Source organism: Triturus cristatus, chromosome 11, assembly GCF_964204655.1.
Source record: "Triturus cristatus chromosome 11, aTriCri1.1, whole genome shotgun sequence".
Lineage (NCBI taxonomy): Eukaryota > Metazoa > Chordata > Amphibia > Caudata > Salamandridae > Triturus > Triturus cristatus.
Genome location: NC_140594.1, coordinates 225,358,305 through 225,375,498, shown reverse-complemented (window position 1 = coordinate 225,375,498; position 17,194 = coordinate 225,358,305). Strand labels below are relative to the sequence as shown.

At 49.1% G+C, this 17,194-nt stretch overlaps 1 protein-coding gene across 7 annotated transcripts in view; it reads left to right on the top strand.

Moving 5' to 3' along the window:
• The window catches only part of GIT2 (GIT ArfGAP 2), a 668,976-nt gene that overhangs the window by 15,560 nt on the left and 636,222 nt on the right, over positions 1-17,194 (top strand). The window lies entirely within an intron of this gene.

The window sequence follows — 17,194 nt, the reverse complement described above, 5'->3', positions numbered from 1 at the left end:
AATATTCATTGTTTATTGGTACTTTTTAGCTTTAGTGTCTTTCAGAAAATATTGGTAAAATTCAAGCTTTTGCATAAGCGTCCACTGAACACAGTAGGAACGTCTGAGTGTTTCCAAAATTGTTGAGCAATTTGTAAATTTTAGTGATTTTGGTTGCCTCCCATAAATCATTGATTTTTTGTTCTTTGTTCACTCACCAGTGAAAAGTATTTGATCTGAATGTTTAATGCCAGTGATTACTTTATACAACCTTAATGAACTTTTACAATTTGTTTTTACAATTTTGACTATTTGAGGGTTGAATAGGCTTGCATTGTGAGCAAAACTGTTGTCTTTTGGGGTTAAGAACAAAAACAACAACTCTGCCAATTTAAAAAAAAACTTTGCTTTTATTCTGGGCACCTTTAACCAGTGAGAGTACTATCAGTGAAGCTTTCTTTTACTTTGTTTAATAAAATTAATTGCTAAGCCTATCGTAGCCGAGAATGAATGCTTAAACACCTCCTGGTAGTATGCACATTCAAAACCGAGTGCTTTCACTCAAGTGAAGTAGGATTTAAATATTTGTTTTTACAAATGCTGCAGTCTTCTGCATAGTTTTTACAATTTGAAGTAAAGGCTTTGAGGGTTGTCATAGCAAGACTTTCATAGTAGTGTTTATTTTGTCTACTTGTGAGCTTTATATATTTGAACATTTTTTTTATTAGTATTTAATCTTAAGGACATTGTTGCAGGTACATGTACAGCATGTATCCTGGGCACTTACTCAGTAAGGATATTCAGTTTGTAGTACATGTCATCACTTCCTGGGTAAATACAGAGGTATTGCAGTTAGGATGTGTCGGGCTGATAGATCAGTTACAATACATATTACAAATAACATATTGTCATAAACAGTCTTGCCTATAAACAACCGGGAGCATGCCCTTCGTCACTATCAAAGTAAACATTACTGCATATCAGACGTACTGCATTGTCTCATGGTTCAACCAATTATATTAACATAAAACAGAATAATAAAGAAACTCTGGCAGCGAGTGGTGGTACACTACTGCATCTCTTCAGGCATTTAGACGGACCCGAACATATGGTAGTAATTGTCCCTCCCCCCACGGAGATGCGACTCCACTAGTTCCTGAGTAGGGGATCATGTCATAGGAGCTTCCAGTGAATATCAATTACCGGGTTACATAGATCTGTGTGAAGTAGAGCAAGGATAGAGGTCGGGACAAGGTTGAAATAAACGTGGTTTTATGTTATTGTACACACGTCTGAGTCGAGAAGCCAGAGTTCGGAGCAGGACTACAAAGGATAATCCGTCTTATCCTGTCTTCTTGGACCTTCCGGGGTGCTTCGTGGGTCTTCTCTTTCCCTCAGGGGGCGTACCTCAGTCCCTCGGTTAAAGCAGAGAAGTATATGGCAGGCGTCAGTGTAATATTATAATTTGGTGCATTGGGGAAGGGTGTGAGGGATCACCAGTGCTCAGTGGACGTCTGTGAACAAGCGTGGCAATAGGACAGCACACCAGTAGGAGATAGAGTATGTAGAGCCGTACTCGCCGGACCTCTCTTTCCACCCGAGCCATCCCGCATAGCGGTCTCGTACCTGGTTGAGCCACGCTCCTGCTGGAGCGTGGCTGGGCGCAGCGTGGGACGTTGGCCTCCTGGCACTCCTGGGACTCTTTTCTTCCGGACTCCTCGGCGGCTTCTCCCGGTCGGCGGCTGGCATCTCGGTGGTTTCCCTCGGTTCCAACGAACAACTCCTCTTGTCTTCTGGGTATTTGCAGGTCCCTCCCTCGCGTCAGCGTCTCCCCGACTGGCTCAGGGCATATGACGTCACTGTGGTAGGAGGCGTCTTCACAAGGCGATTTCCAGTTAAAGGGTCCGGGAACGGGAAAAGCTGACCCGTCCTCCTCCATTGTCTCCGATAGATTAACCCATTCATCCTGCTGTGGAGAGAGGACAAGATCTGGTTCAGAGGGGGTGTCCACCAATCTTCGGCCGATATACAGTTGGTATTGTTCCTTTGTGGGGAAGCAGGTACGTGACAATCTGATATGTCACAGTTAGTTAGGCATGAACTCAAAGGATACACCAACTTCTTCTCCCAGATAATCCATGGGGGTGGGGGGAGGTAATCGCAGTATGGGGCTCAACACCTGGGGTCACCGCACCCTACACCGACATTCGATTCACTCATCCATTTTCAACAGCCATCACCCAAACAATGGAGCAGTCTCCAGCGTCTGTGCCAACTGGGAGGGGGGTTCCTATCTGGGGCAGGTCCACCGTGGCTCCACTTGACTACTTGTGAACTATATTTGAAGCCAGTCTTCTACTTCTTTTGATCTTACAATGATATTTCTCCTGTTTGAATGTATTCAGAGACGACTGCGCAGCTATCACTTGCTGTGCTGTTTGACCTTTGAATGTCCGGTGCATTGAAGATCTGATGTTGGGGGATGTGGGGGGAGTGGTTTGAACTCACCTAGTTCTTGGTGAATCTTTTTTATTTTTATACATAAACAATAGACTTTATATTAACTTAAAATTGAAATGTGCTGCAGCAGGTTCAGGCATTTAAGGAGATCACGCTTTGCTTCTTCGGCACCCTATCCGCTCTCTCTGGTGTGCCTTCGGGCCACATGGCTCAGTGGAGGCTTACAGTCCAGTTACCACTGGCGGGTCTGCCTTCCCTCCCATCTGTGCTTCCAGAACCTGCTTTGGATTTAGCTCCTACTAAAAAGCTGACTCAACGCCCGGCACCATGATCCATGCTGGTTCTTTCCACATCCACGCCTATGCCTGAGGAGTATAGTGAGCCCACAGTTCTGTCTCTGAACCGAATCCATCTTGGCTGAAGCCAAATGTGAGTTCAGTCTGTCCCCCATACACAGACTGATAATACAGTGCTCTTACTAAGAAACCGCCCCCCAGTGCTCTGCCACTTTTTCGGGTCGGGCTCTGAGCAGAGCTGACCAGCTTTCAGAGATGATGGTGGGGGCGAATTTGCCCCACAACATGATGATGTTGGATCTCATGTGGACCTGCAAGAGACCAGTGGGCTGGACACATCCCTCCTACACAGGGATAGTCTCTCCCGATGGTCCTTCCACAGAATAGTCAGCCTCATTTGCCGTAGGTATTAGGCTGGCACCTGAGGTCCTAGATCTACAGTTATCCTCTGTTAACTTTCAGACCAGCATACTCATGGAGTGCTGCAACCTGGACAATCTTCCTTTGAACTACTACTGCCATTTAGTGAGGCTCTGACAGATACCCTCGTGCACTTGTGTCAAGCCCTACTCCTATCACCCATAAACAGACAGTTGGCACATCATCAGAAACCAGCTCTGGGTTACCCTGTTTTTCTACACAGCATTCCAACCCTTTGAGCCTGGTAATACAAGCTTATACTAGCAGGGTTAAGCCTAATTATTTTTCCACTTTTCCCTGATCAGAGAGTCGGAAAGAATGAAGGCATTTGGGAAGATTGTTTTAATCTTCAAGCCTCACTGTCAGATCAGTATGAATATCTACACAGCCTCTTGCTGGGTAGATGGTCTCATGCTTTATGGGGCATGGTGTCAGAAATCTTGCCAGCAGTCCCAGAGGACTATGTGTTCATTTGGTGCAAACTGTTCAAGCTAGCCAGGATGCGGCTGAGTCTGTCACATAGGGTCAGGCCTGGACAGGACCAACTGTGTAGGCGGAGCAGCCTGAACAAGCTTAATGCTCTGGCACCATGCATTGGTGAGATCCACGGCTTCTTGTGTGACGTTCAGGCGTCACTCATGAGTATGCATTTTGATGAGTCTTGTCTCTTTGGGAAGAATGTGACTCTACCGTTGAGCACTTTAAACTGAGCAGAGTTATTGAGCATTCCCTTAGTCTTTCCACAGCTGCAAGGTTGTATCCTCAACAAATTCAATTTTAAGCCATAACTAGGGGCTTCACCTAATGACAATGTCCATGCTTGCCCCCTAACAACAGACCTTTCCATGTCAGGGTAGAGGATCTGGCATGCATCGTCTTGGCCAGAAGGGGCAGCCAACTTTCCTATCCACAAACCGCTTGAGTTTGTCCTAAACGGCACATGACTATGCTGTGGGAAGCAGGATCACTCAATTTCTCCACAGTTGGCAAGCCATAATATCTGACATATAGGTCCTACAAAGAGTTCAGTGGGCCAATTCCCTGCCACTCCTTCCCACCACTCCGCCTATTAAACCTACGTCAGAGTGGATTTTGAAGGATCACTTGTCAATTTTTACAGCTGGGACTTCAGGTCTTTTTGGAGAAAGGAGCAAAAGAAAGGGTTGCATCTTTGGAGATGAGAACTTGGTGTTAGTCCCACTATTTTCTAGTGCCGAAAAAGGTCTGATGCCTTGCTATATTTTTTTTCTTTGAAAAACTTTATTGTGCAGAAGACCAGCAGTACAAACATGGGCCTACAACCACCAGGGCCGGCCGCTAGTATATGCATTCCAATTACGTGACGTCACAATGCAGCGACTGATCCCCAGAGGCGCAGCAGGATTACAAAAGTTAGTCTCGGCAACTCAGAAGTTAGGCAGGATACAGATATTTTAATTTTTAAGAGAAAAGAACGAACAAAGAGACAAAAAACAAAACTCAAGGCGAGCGAGAAACCATCTAGACGGTGTCAAGCGCCGATGGGGGGACCCCACCATACCAGGTAAAGAATCAGGAGGTCAATAAAGATAACCCGGGGGGGGGGGGGAGGCAGCGGGGAAGTCAGAACAATCAGCATAAAGAGTACAGTATTCCGGGAACCTCAGGATCAGGGGGAAAGAGAAATGTCAGAAGTATCTTCAAAAGGGGGCGTACAAATGTTACCTCGGTAGGCGTTCCACTGACCCCAGATTCTACCCCACGCCCCGGGCTTGCCCCGAACCAGATATACCGTCTTCTCTCTGAACATGCACCAGTCCATGTTCTCCTTCCACACTGACACGGTGGGAGGCCGTCGGGAACCCCAAAGCTGTGCGATATCCCTCTTTGCAATCATGTTCCCAAGTGCCGCCCACCGGGCCTGGGCAACGCTGTAATCATTCGGCTCCCATACATTCAGCAAACATCGACGAGCCTCAGGCAACAGAGCGACCCCAGTGACACACTCCATTACCGCATGCACACGGCGCCAATAAGCCGCAACCTCGCGACACTCCCAAAGGATATGAAGGAAGGTGGCGCTCATTCCACAGCCGTGCTTACACAGCCCATCCGAAGAAAAACCCATCACGACCAAACGAGGACCCTTCACATAAACACGATGAAGAATTTTAAGCTGGACAAGACGGAGACGGGCAGGAATGGCGACCTCCTTCGGGGAGTACAGTGCAGACTGCCAGTCCTCGTCGTCCAGCTCCAACCCGTCTCCGGTCCAGGCCTCCCTAAGATGCACAAGGAGGTCCGCCCGATTGTTGATTAATTTCTTATAAATCAAGGAAATCGTACTATCGGGCAGATGACTATCAAGTATACGGTCCTCGAGTGGTGAAGCTGCGGGGACCGTGGTACCGGCCCTGAAGACCGACAGCAAAGCGTGGCGAACCTGTGCGTACCTGAAGAACTCCCTCTCACTCAACTCATACTCACTCTGAAGCACCGCAAAGGATTTGACCGCACCTTTCACCCAAAGATCACCCACTCTGCTAATGCCAATCATATCCCAGTTATCAAAACCGTTCATTGTCCAGAGGCATCCCAATCCTTCCGACGCAAACAAAGGGGTCACTCGTGTCAGGCGATCATTCCAACGCATGGCCACAAAGGCATCCTTCCACACACGTATGCAATCTTACTGGGTCCCGTTAGGTTCCTCCCCGCCATCTGAGAATAGAGCGCTCTGTTGAAGTTGCCACCAGGCAACTGATATTTATCCATCTCGAAAGCCGGATTCGGACCGGGTGCATAGGTAACATGGTTGATAGCGGACAGCTGGGAGGCCCAATAGTACCTCCTGATGTCCGGGAGCGCGATGCCCCCGTCATACCAGGGGAGAGTCAATTTTGCAAGAGCGATGCGAGCGCGACCGTCCCAAATAAGTCTCCTCTGTAAACCCTCTACCTCCCGGAAGTAGGCCACCGGAATAATATCAAAGGAGTTCTGGAGTGCGTAGAGAAATCGGGGCAGGGACATCATTTTAAAATGTGCCGCTCGTCCGAGTGGCGACAACGGCAACCTACGCCAGCGAGCCACATCCAACTTCAATCGCCGGAGAGGAGGAAGGAGATTATGTTCATGGCGGACCGCCGGGTCCAACGATACGTAGACCCCCAAGTACTTGAAACCGGATTGCGAAATTTGAATGGGAAACCTATTCCGCAAGGGGGGAAGGCCTCCAGAAATAACATACACATAAGATTTAGACCAATTAATGATCAGCCCAGATTTTTACCCGAAAGAAGTGAGGACGTCAAAAAGGACATTAAGGGATTCACGCGGGGAGGTGAGGTACAGAAGAATATCGTCGGCGTACAACGAGACTCGGTCCTCAAAGCCAGGGGCCCACTGAATGCCCTTTATCGACGGTTCCCATCGGAGCCAGGCTGCGAGCGGTTCTAGAGCAAGAGCAAAGAGCAGGGGGGACAACGGACACCCCTGCCTAGTACCCCTCCTGAGAGCGAAGGGCTGGGACACCCTCCCATTGACAACAACCTGAGCTAGCGGATCCGTATATAAAAGTCTCACCCAACTAATAAAGCCCGCCCCGAAACTGAACTTCGCCAGTGTGGCCCAGAGGTATGGCCATTCTATCGTATCAAAGGCCATCGTGGCGTCCAAGGAAGCCAAGATGGACGGCTCGGAAAGGAACTCCGCCCTGGCGAGAACGCCATGCAAACGCCGCAGGTTGAGAGCAGTGTTCCGGTGTGGAATGAAACCAGATTGATCCGGATGAATCAGGTCACAGATAACAGCGATTAGCGAGGACCTTGGCGAGAATCTTAGGTTCAGCATTCAATAGGGAAATGGGCCTTTATGAGGCACAACGATCACGAGGCTTGCCCTCCTTGGGAATCACAACTATGGTGGCCAGACGCTGGTCACTAGGGAGGGAACCAAGCTCACGCGACTCCAAAAACATATCACGGAGAAACGGTGCGACTTTATCCGGGCACAATTTGTACAATTCAATGGGCAATCCATTGGGGCCCATAGCCTTACCAGGACGAAGGGAACGAATCGCGGTAGCAATCTCGTCGGCTGACAACGAAGCCCCCATGCACTCTCGATCCTCTTCAGACAGGCAAGGCAGCGCAGCGCAATGTCCCTCAACAAGGAACGAGAGTCATCCTCATCTCTATCGGACACCGGGGAGTAGACCACACAAATAGTCAGCAAAGCACTCCACAATCTCGCCAGGGTCAGTCACACGCACACCGTCGGAATTCTGAAGCACAGGGACCACGCGGTTCACTCTCTCCTTCTTATCAAGCCACGCAATCAGTTTACCCGCCTTATCCCCAACATCATACAGTCTACCTTGCTGTTCCCTGTACAGTGTCTTGGCGGCATCAGTAACAACCGATTTGTATTCAAACTGTTTCAAGCTAAGGGCGTGGAGCCTATCCTGGGTGACACCTGAGTCTAGTTCAGCCTCCAACTCCAGTATTTCAGTCTCCAGCCTCACGACCTCCCCAGTCCTAGCTTTCTTGGTCTCAGCTATTAAAGAGAGGGCCTGTCCACGAATAACAGTTTTGAAGGCTTCCCACAGGGACACTGAGGACAAGACAGACCCCTCATTCTCCAGGAAGTAGTGGTCGAGCGATTTAATGAGGCTGTCACGAGTCTTGGGGTTGCGCAGTTGCCAAGGGTTAATAGGGGCAATCCGCCCCGCGGCTTGCGTCCCTGTATCGAAAAGCAGCCACACAGGGGAGTGATCTGAAATGCCCCGGGGCCAAGTGTCGAACCTCCCCAACGTGGGTGGACTGGGCCGCGGGCTTGAGGAAGTAATCAAGCCTGGAGAGACTCCCATGAGCCCCGGAGTGGAAGGTGTATTGACATTGCGTCGGGTGCATTAACCTCCAGCAATCCACCAGACCAAAGATGTCCAAAAACCCACCGAGCCATGATTGGGGAAACGGGAAGGGCCCTGGGGGGGAGACGATCCAGATCGCCGGACAGCACAGAGTTAAAGTCCCCACCCATGAGGAGAAGACTATCGGGGAGTTCCAGCAACATCCGACCAACATCTGAGAAAGTGGAGGTCTGGAGGCCTGGGGGAACATATATCGTGACTAAGGAAAGGGTCTTACCCTCCCACCTACCAGTCAGGGCGGCATAACGCCCTCTGTCGTCAAGGATGACATTATCAATCTCTAGTGGGAGGGAAGACCGGACAAGAATATCAACCCCTCTGGAACCAGTGGTGAACCCGGAGTGTGCGACCAATCGGTATCCCCACCTATTCATAGCATGACACACATTGCCGACCAAATGCATCTCCTGCAGGAGTACAACATCAGGAGTCAAACGACGCAAATATTGCAGTACAACACCCCGTTTGATACGATCCCCCAATCCATTGACGTTCCAAGATATCAACCTCAACCCACTACCCCCCCATCCCCACAAAAGTAGCAGGAGTCTCCCCACAGAGAGCAGGGCACCTGAAGCAAAGAAAGAGCCAATATGCCGCCATGAGAAAATAAAAGACGAACACAAACACCCCAACCAAAACCCGTTACAACTCCCCCCCTCCCTGCAACCCTGCAGACTATAAAACCACCCCAAAATGCAGTGTGCCTGTCGCCCTAACAATCCCATTCTACAAAAAGACCCCGGAGGAGGAGAGAGGCCCGTCTCCACCCGCCACCCAGATGCGAACTACTATAAGACAAAATATACACGAGGTAAAACCCAACCGAGCAATGTCCGATTATCTAGGTTCGGGACCGAAAGGTCACTTCTTTGGAGGCTCACCACCCTCGGCACCGCCAGGGTGCCCCGTTCGATCGCCCCGACCAGGCAGGGAATCCAACCAGTCACTCACATTGTCCGGTCGTTCGAAAAAGAAGGTCCGTTCCTCATGTTCCACTCGAAGCCTGGTAGGGAAAAGCATAGCATACTTCAAGCCCAGGTCCCGGAGACGTCGCTTAACCCCCTGAAAGCCCAACCTCTGTCTCTGAACAAGTTGAGTGAAGTCCGTGAAAAAATTGACAGAGGAGTTTTCAAATTTCACCGGGCCGTGCACCCTCGAAGCCTGCAAAATCGCATCACGGTCCCTGAAATGAAAAAGTTTAGCGATGATAGGCCTCGGGGGAGCGCCAGGCTTGGGCTTACCGCCCGGGACACGATGTGCACGCTCCACAGCGAAAAACTTGCTGAGTCCAGAAGGGGCAAGATGGGTAAGGATTAAATCTTCGACCAGGAGGTCAACAGAACGAGTCTCGGGATTCTCCGGAACACCTATGACGCGGATGTTGTTGCTTCTTGCCCTATTCTCAAAATCCTCCAGCCGATGGGACATCACGTCGTTGGCCGATTTCAGAGCGCCAAGGGCTGTTCGAAGTTCCGACACATCGGCCGTGAGGCTGGAGGTCTTCAAGTCCAGTGACTTCACCTTCTCGTTAGTTTTAGACAGGTCAGCCCTGATTAGAGTGACATCGATGGCAACCGTGTCAAATTTACGAGCCAGGGCCTCATACTGCTGGCCGATGGTCTCCTTCATGCCGGTGATGGCGCCCATAATGTCCTGCAGGGACAAGTCACCAGGGGCAGATGGGTCTTCTCTGGCGTCCTCCGGGGTACTGCTGGAGAGCTCGGGGGATCCTTTGGCTTGAGTATAGCGGTCCATAACATTTGTCTGGAACTGTCCCCCACGGTGAGACGTCTTGGTCTTCCGCTTCTCGGGTTCACCCCTGCCCGCCATGGTGGAAGATGCACCCCGGAGGGCCCCACTAGATCGAGCGAAAACGGCCGCCCGCAGGTCGGGCACCGACCGGCCAAGAAGCTGGCTCGTGGGGTCCGGAGAGAGTCGCGACGTGACCCAGTACGCTGTAATGAGGAGGCAGCGATGACACCAGAAGGAGACTGGACTGGTCCCCGGCCGAGCGAAACAAAGCCTCAATCAGACCATGCCAGAAACCGAAAGCGACACCGAAAGTGGGGATACGGCCACCGGTGAGGTCCCAATGCCGTTGTTGTTCAACTACGTCCCGGCTCCACAGATCACCAAGTCCCCGGCACAGCCCCAAGGTGGGCCTCAAAAGTTCAAAGTGCTGTCATTTCGGTCGCCCAAGTCCGATTCAAATTCTGGAAAGAGTTATGGACTCAGTCTAGGTTCACCTTCGAAAGCCCGTCCAAGAAATCAGGATAAATTACGAGGAGTGGCGAGGGTCCGGGGAGCCCTGTGCTCACGCGACCATCTTGGATGCGTGCTAAGCTCCTCCTCCTCCCTTTGCTATATTTTATGTGTTCAACCCCTGAACTTCTTCCTCCAGAAGGACCTATTCATGCTGGCTCCTTTTTATCTTCGGATCTAGGGGATTATATGGGGACATTGGAGCTGCATTATGCCTATTTCTTGTCCTAGTCCTGCAGGTGGTACCTCTAGTTCAGGGGGGGGGAGCATTTTCAGTTTACAGAGTTCCCTTTCAGACTTATTAGTGCCCAATATGTGCTCACAAAGGTGATGGTGGTGGTTGCAGTATACTTTTGGAGGTCAGGGGTACCAGTCTTCCCGCTGCTCTCCTCAGTCAGTTGTAGACCACATTCAGCAAATGATGAACCTCCTCAAATTGCTGGGGTTCATCAATGTGCCGAAGTCACACACAACTCCTTTGCAGAGGCTCTCTTTAATCAGCTTCATCCTGGATACGGTGCAGTTTCAGGCATTTGCTCCATACCAACTAGTCCAGGACATTTGGCTCTGATCCCAAAGTTTTAGGCTAAATCCTGCATCTCAGTTAGGATGACTCCAAGACTTCTTGGCCTGCTGTCTTCCTGCATCCTGCTTGTCGACTATACCAGGGCTTAGGCGGGCTCTGCAGTGGGATCTGAAGTCTTTGTGGCCCTAGTACAAAACAAACCTATGTGACTCCATCCAGGTTTTGTAGGGGACTGTAAAAGATCTCCAGTGGGGCCTGCTCATCTGCAATTGGACCAGTAGCAGACCCGTCGCTCAACCCTATACAGAGCGAGCGATGGTGACAGATGCATCACCACTGGGCTGAGAAGGTCATCTGGGAGAGGTAGAGGTCAGACGACTCTGGTCTTTGGTAGAGACCAACTGCATATTAAACTATTAGAGTTGTGGTCCATTTGTTTGGCTTTGAAGGCCATCCTGCCATCAATAAAGGGAACTCTAGTTCAGGTTCTCGCAGACACCACCACCACCACCATATGTTACTGTAAGCAGAGTGGTGTGAAGTCCCAGCTCATGTGCCAGGAGGCTCTTTGCCTTTGGAACTGGCTGAATCTCAAGGGCATTTCCCTGCTTGTGAACCACCAGAGGGGATCTTTAAATGCGAAAGTGGACAAACTTAGCTGCCAACGACTAGCAGATCACAAATGGCAGTTACACTTGGAGGTAGAACAGGGCATCTTCCAGCAATGGGGCAAATCCTGGCACGATTGGTTCGCCACTGATGAGAACGCGCAATGTCAGCACTTTGGCATAATGTAGTTCCCAGATCGCTCTCCCTCGGAAATGCATTCCGCATTGAGGGGAGCACAGGATTGCTCTATACCTTCCTGTTATCTCTCTCATGCCCCTGAGTTATGAAGAACATCTGGAATGACTGAGCCTAAGTCATCTTAGTGGCTCCAGATTGTGCAAGTAGTGTGTGGTACCCGGAACTTCTGGGCATGAGCATCTGTCCTCCAATCAGGCTGCCACTTCAGGAGGATGCTCTGATGCAGCAGCAGAGCAGAGTCTTGTACCAGAGTCTGACCAATCTGCACTTCCGTGTGTGGAGATTGAGCAGATTCAGTTGTCTGTGTTTGATCTGCCTCCCAAAGTAGTAGTTGTGATCCTAGTGGGTAGGCATCCTTTTCCCAAATCAGTTTACGCTGCACATTGGGATATGTGGCTTGATGAGGCTCTCTTAATGCCGACCTATTACAAGCTAAATTGTTATTAGTGTTATTACTGTCTTTGGCCCAGCAAAGACTAGCAGTGGCCACTGTTAATGATCATTTGTCGGCCGTTTTGGCCTTTTTGTGTTTACTAGATCAACAGTCCCTCTTTAAATCGCCTGTTGTGATGCGTTTTCTCAAAGATTTAGCTCATATATTGCCTCCTAAACCTTTTTTTATGCCACATTGGTAACTCAACTTGGTCCTTACCTTCCTTATGTGAACTTCTGAACTGTTGCACAGCTGTTCCCTATGCCTGTTGGTCCTTGAAGACTGTTTCTCATCATGATAACTCCAGCTTGTGGTTTGATTGAGATTCAAGTTCTAGCAGTTCAGCCTCCCTACACCACTAGCACTGAACTAGAGCAGACATCCTTCCAAAGTTTGTGACTGCCTTTCAAGTCAGACTTTCCATCACTCTTCCAATATTCATTTCCCTACTTCATCACTCGAAAGAGAAGGATAGACTCCATTGTTTGTGCCCCTCATTTACATTTATTGTACCAAAGACTATTGGATGGACTTTGTGTGATTTTCAGGGGCAAAGAAAGCCAAAGACTACAGAAAAGGACTTTGTCCATATGGCTTGTCCTTTCCATTAAGATCTGGAAACGTAATGGGAAAGAAGCAGCCTCCAGAAGCATTGAGGGCCTATTCCATCAGGGACAAGGCTGATACCACTGGGTTAACACGCTAAGTGTCTGTCCTGGATATATGTCAGTCTGCAACATGGGTATCGGTGCACATGTTCAGGAAGCACTACTGCCTGAAACGCCATGTCCAACGGGAAAGGCGTTTTGATTGTTTGGTCCTGCAGGACTTCTTGGATTTTGTCATTCAATAGACTCACTACCGTGAGAGGTTTTACTCTGGCATCTATTCTAAAGGTAAGAAATCTGCGGTTAGAAGTATCCATCAGAAGAACAAGTTACTTACCCTTGGGAACACTCTTTCTGCTTTCTGGTGGATACTCTGTCTAACCATAGATTCCTCATCGTCATCTTTCCTCCCTGTTCTCTGGAATGGGCGCTTTTTTCATCTAAGATAATGCCAAATTAGAGATCAGCACACTGGCACAAACAATTCGTTTTAAGACAAATGCCACAAAGCAACTGAGGTCCTCACTCTTGAATGGCGGCTGGTGACCTTTAAAAGCGGTTGGGCATAATCTTTTTGCTTTCGTTCTAGTGTGCGATTCTGACATCTGAGGAGGTTTGAGGGCAGTTGGGGCTCACCCGGTCGCACTCTGACTCAATCACTCACTCTGTCTCATTCTCACTCCTCACTTAGGGCCTCATGTAGGTAGCCATATACCGGTCGGTAACGGCCGATTTTCGGTAATTATACCGTTACCGACCGGTATATTGGCTATTGGTATGTAGGGGGTCAATTTCTGAAATCGGAATTTACCGAATCGGTAAAACTACCGAATCGGTAAAATTACCGAATCGGTAAATTCCGATTTCAGAAATGATATGTAGGGGGAGTGTGTGTGTGTGTTTATGAGTCGGTATTTACCACCAACTTTTAGTTGGTGGTAAATAATTAATGTATGTGTGTATGCATTTGGAAGCGCGTAGCAGTGTGCAATGTGGCATACATACATGCCCTTAGGGCATGTATGTGTGCCACATGTGCACACATGGCCGAATCAGGGGTGCAACAGGGTGTCAATGTGACACCCTGCCACCCTTGCATTTTCTCCACCATTACCGAATCGGTATTTACCGATTCGGTAATGAGGCATACCTTCCCCTCAATGGGAAGGTATGCCTCATTACCGAATCGGTAAATACCGATTCGGTAAATACCGATTCGGTAATTACCGAATTGTAACGAATCGGTAAAAAATACCGACTCATTACCTACATACGAGTTACCACTTCTAAAATACCGTTTCGGTATCGTTCGGTATTTTAGAAGTGGTAACTGGTATGCTACCTACATGAGGCCCTCAGTCTCATTCATTATCAGTTAGTCTAACTCGGGCACACTCAATCTTTTTTTATTCTCACTCAATCTCACTCTTACTCACCTATCACCCATTCTCACAGTCTCACTCGTATTCACTCAGTCCCACCAGTCTAACTCACTTATTTTCTGACTCACTCACCCACACTCATTCTCTTACTCACTCAGTTGTACTCATTCTCAGTCAATCTTACTCTAATTCGTTCAAACTCACTCACCTAGTCTCAATTATTCTCATTCATTCTTACTCAGTCACACTCCGACTCACTCTGACTCATGCAGTCTTGCATGCAGAAACAGTCATTTTTCCTCACAGTAACGCACACGGTCATTCTTCCTCACAGTAATGCACATGGTTATTCTTCCTCACAGTAACGCAAACTGTCATTCTCGCTCACAGTTATGCTTGCTGTCCTTCTCCCTCACTGTCGCTCCTATTCTCCCACTTAGTAACACTCACTTTCCTTCTCCCTCACAGTAATGCTCGCATTCCTTCTCCCTCGCAATCAATCAGGGGTTTATGTAGCGGGGCTACTCACCCATAAGGGTCTCCAGGTGTTGAGGGGGAAGGGTGGGGATGCTGATCCGTCTGGGTGCAGTTGTTCAGTCGAAGAGCCAGGTCTTGGGATCCTTTCTGAATTGGGTTAGCGAAGCGGATTGCCTGAGGTGGAGAGGCAGGTGGTCCAGGCGAGGTAGGAGAAGGATCTTCCTCTGACTCTGGTCTTATGGATCTGTGGGACAGTGGCTAGGGCCAGTTGGGAAGAGCGAAGGTGTCTGGTGAGTATTTGGAATGAGAGGCTGTGGTACAGATATGCTGGTCCTGCGTCATGGAGGGCTTTGTAGGCATGTGTGAGGAGCTTGAAAGTGATTTGTTTGCTGACTCGTGGCCAGTGTAGTTCTCAAAGGTGTTCGGTGATGTGGCTGTGGCGGGGGATGTTGAGGACCAGTCTGGCTGCGGTGTTTTGAACATTCTGTAGTTTCCTGAGAAGTTTCTGGGTGACGCCGGTGTAGAGTGCATTGCCATAGTCGAGTCTGCTGGTGATGAGTGTGTGGGTGACTGTCTTTCTGGATTCGGTGGGGAATCCATCTGAATGTCCTTCGAAGCAGGCAGCGCATGTTGAAGCATGATGAGAATACAGCGTTGATCCAGCAGTTCATTATGAGCGAGGAGTCCAATATGATGGTGAGGTTACATGCATGGTCCGTGGGGGTTCCCCAATGCGGCGGGCCACCAGGAGTCGTTCCAAGCTGAGGCGAAGGGTCTCAAGATGAGTTCTTTGGTCTTCTCCGAGTTGAGTTTGAGGCCACTATCCTTCAACCAGATGGCAATGGCCTTCATCCCGCTGTGGAAGCTGATTCTGGCGGCTGTGGGTTCGTTGGTGAGGGAGAAGATCAGCTGGGTGTCGTTGGAGTTGGAGACTATATTGAGTCCATGGTTCCTGACAATGGCAGAAAGGAGGGCCCTCACAGTTACACTCACTGTCTTTCTCCCTCACAGTTACTCACTGTCATTCTTCTTCAGTTACACTCACTGTCATTTTCCAACACAGTAACACTCCCTGTCATTCTCATACTCGCGCAGTATCACTAACTAACTCCCTTCACTAATTCTCCCCTTACCCCCCCTCTCTCCCTCTCACCCTCTCTCCAACATTTAAAGGCTTGAAAGCTTTTTTTTCCCCACTAATCTTGCTGCAGGTCCTGTTTTGACTTTAGCTTCTTTCAGCTTCCAGCGCTGAGGCATGAAACTGAAACCTCAAACCTGCGCAGTCAAAGCTTTCAGGTTTTAGCCTCTGTTTCTTCACCCCATCCTTTCCCAACTCAGTGATGAGTTGGGAAAGGGTAGGGTGACGGAATGATTATGTGTAGCCACAGGCACTATAGGCCATGGCTTGTAGTCACTGGCACTATAGGCCATAAACCTGCAGCACCCATGGGCACATTTAGATGTGATGCTTAGCTCGTCACTAATGGGGAGGCAAAGAGGCGTGCCAGGGCCCCGAGGCTGTGGATAGAAATTCTCTAGCCCTGGTGATGTTGCCCGACACAAAGGAGGTTTTCATTTTTATTATACCAAGAGTGAATGAATAATAGATTAATATTTACTCTCGGTATAATAAAAACAAATGGGCCAGAAAACAAGGGTCATATAGTTCTTAGGCCCATTTAGAGGAGCCGTACTTGTGGCTCCTGTATGCAACTAGTGACCAGTTCCAGGGCCCAGTGGAGCAGACGCAGAGCCGTACGATGCCATATTACTGATGCACAGTGGCAGTGCTGAAAAATTTCCTGGATACAGCCGGGTACTTAGGGATGTACTACAGGCGAATAGGAAACAGGCAATGTCGCTCCCCCCTTATCAGTCAGATTTTACTGACATTTTGCATGGCGTTCCGCAGGGCTCCGCGCTCAGCCCTATTCTCTTCAATGTTTATATGAAACCTCTTGTAAATTATGGGGACGATACCCAACTGATTCTCTCCTTAGAGGGAGAACAGTCCACAACGCTGGAAATGTTTCATGAGTGCCTTCGAGATACTGCTCAATGGCTGAAGGAGAATTTGCTTCAGTTTAACTCAGAGAAAACAGATTCTATACTGTTAAGTGGGGAAGAACCCCACGGGGCTCCCCCCGAAATTCTGGCAATTAGCATCGGCCAGTCCAGTGTTGCCGGTTGAGAAGGTCCGTAACCTGGGTGTCATGTTCAACAGTAAGCTGACTCTCGAATCGTAGGTAAAAAAAAACGGTGGGGAGTTGTTTTGTCATTATTAGAACCCTGCGTAAAATTCTCCCGCTTCTGCCAATGCATGCACGAGCACGGACTGTGCAATGCACCATTGTAAGCAGATTGGATTACTGCAACACCTTATTGCTTGAGTCCCCGAGATATTTACTGGATAGGCTTCAGAGGATTCAGACAATAGCTGCGAAACTTGCTCTGGGGAAATCAAGCGATCTTCTACCTCTTTGGCTTTGGCTGAGCTGCACTGGTTCCCGATATTCCAGAGAGTCCAGTTCAAATCTTTGTGTATAGTTTTTAAAACCCTGCATGGACTTGGGCTGACTCTGCTGAGAAGGAAATTTGCGTGGTATATTCCAGTGCGGAGCCTTCGCTCCTC